The sequence below is a fragment of the Perca flavescens genome, chromosome 18 (genome assembly GCF_004354835.1).
Source record: "Perca flavescens isolate YP-PL-M2 chromosome 18, PFLA_1.0, whole genome shotgun sequence".
Lineage (NCBI taxonomy): Eukaryota > Metazoa > Chordata > Actinopteri > Perciformes > Percidae > Perca > Perca flavescens.
Window position 1 is genome coordinate 7,463,624 of NC_041348.1, and position 2,333 is coordinate 7,465,956.

Below are 2,333 nucleotides of genomic sequence, written 5' to 3' on the forward strand. Positions count from 1 at the left end.
AGGTTACTGCTTATTTCATCAGAACCTTTCTTTTTGGTCAACATTTTTAAATCCAGTGTTTTTTACTCTTACATTTTTTTTATACTTTATTGATTAATTTTGCACCCTCTGGACACCTTCGTAGCAAAAATGTACATGTCCAAAAAACTGATATTAAATCATCATATATCAATATGTTTTTCTGCTTTTTTTTTTAATAAATCACTTAAACTCTAACTTGGTCAAAGCTACCAAAATTCAATCATTTTCAGGATGTTAACTCTTTATGCCAGTTAAATTCTTTGAAGTAATTATTATTTATGAAAAACCCAACAGAACATTAATTATTTTCCATAAAATAAATCGTAGGGGAATGGGGCTTTGGTGGTGATTAGAGTCTTGGATATGTCAAACAACAACAACAAAACTGATTTGATTGCATTAGTATTTTTTGTTTATGTTTTTTTATGACAGATACTCCCTCAGGACACCTTCGTGGACAAAAATGTCTCATTGACTTCCATTAAAACCACATGTTTTTATCTCACTGCATTAACAGTATAAAACCATGCATTCTGTAATGTCAGCATTTCATTTTGAGTGGTGATATTTGAAAGTTTTACTGTATTCCACCGGATTCATCCATTTTCCCTTTGTAGGCCGATGCATGAAATTATTGTATGTTTGCCAGTTATATTATGGAGTCAAGTGTGTGTGTGTGTGTGTGTGTGTGTGCGTGTATGTGTGTGAGAGAGAGTTTGTGTAAATCTGTAAGCAAGCGCTGATCATTTTAGGGGTGAAAAAAGGGCATCTTTTGAAGGAAGAGGCTTTAGAAATGGTCATGCAGCCTTTATCTGCCAGCAAACTGCAGGACTCATCTGAAGATGACACAAGTTTCGAGGGGGAGTCTGACACAAAATGGTCACTGGAGTCCTCCAATTCTGAGTGCCTCTAACCCTTCCTCTGAAAGTGGTGAGGTTACTGATCCTGTCCATCCTAAATGTGAGTGGACAGCAAAGAATGGGCAAGTCTGGTCTCCATCGAATACTGAGATGCTGCGCTACTTTCAAGCACCGACCGGCATGATGCCAGGGCCCACGAGCTATTCCATATCAAGAATCCACGATGTGGCATCCTCTTTTGACCTTTTCTTCACTCCTGACATGATCCATCTGATAACTGGAGCAATAAAGCAAATGACAAACCTACACGGGAGGCGTTCAATCTCAGGATGGGGTGATGTGGATTTTCAAGAGACTCAAGCATGGGACTTCTCATGGCAGGTGTGTACCGGTCCAAAGGGAAATCTACCCGGATGCCCATAGTGGGAGACCAGTCTTCAGGGTCACAATGTCCCACAAACGATTTGAAATGATAAGCTCCAGCGTCCGATTTGATGACCGACTCACCCGTCCTTCTCAACACAAGAGGACAAGCTTTCTGCTTTCGGGAACATGTGGGACAAGTGGACAGCACCTCACACTCCTGTTCAATCCAGGGGACGACATCGGTGTTGATGAGCAGCTTGTACCCTTCAGAGGCCGCTGCAAATTCCGGCAGTATATGCCCAGCAAGCCAGTGAAGTACAGGCTGAAAATCTGGGTCACCGCAGATGTTACCACATCATATGGCTGGAGGTGCCTGGTATATACTGGAAAAGCTGCTGGTGGAGCTCCGGAGATGGGCCAGGGAAAGCGAATCATCCTGGACATGACTGAGGGGCTCAAGGGGGTCACAATTACTTGTGACAAGTTTTTTACTTCCTACTCACTTGTTCAGGAGCTTCTGAGGAAGAAAGTTGCCCTGGTAGGGACCATCAGGGCAAACAAGCCTGAGCTTCCCCCCAAACTGAAGCAGACAAAGGGGAGAGCTGTTTTTTCATCTCTGTTTGCATTCACAACCACCACCACTGCAGTGAGCTACATACCGCGGTGGGGAAGAAATGTCGTTCTGAGCAGCAAACACCGGGAACTAGGTGTACATCAGAATGAGAAGCAGAAACCACAAATCATTGACTACAATCGCTGCAAGGGTGGCATGGACAACCTGTTATGGAAGTTTCCTTTGCAGCAGGGGGGGGGGGAATTTCAGAGTTTAGTAAATTGAAACAAATAAGACAGACTGAGACTAAAACCAAGTTGGGTTTTTGTATTTTATTATGAAAGATATATTATATTTGCAAATAGGAGCAACATGATTTCACAAAAGGCTGCAGCCCAGTGTGGAGTCAGTTTCTTAAATGAGTGCACAAGAACACTAGGCTTATATGCATCTTCAGAGTGACAACACACACGCACTTGGATTATTATGACGCTACAATTTTGACAGGCAATCTGATACACATGAAGACAATC

The 2,333-nt window shown here is 42.4% G+C and overlaps 1 pseudogene; it reads left to right on the top strand.

The window, feature by feature from the left end:
- Positions 1-287: 287 nt before the first annotated feature.
- On the top strand, positions 288-2,086 carry LOC114573583 (piggyBac transposable element-derived protein 1-like; annotated as a pseudogene).
- Positions 2,087-2,333: the final 247 nt, after the last annotated feature.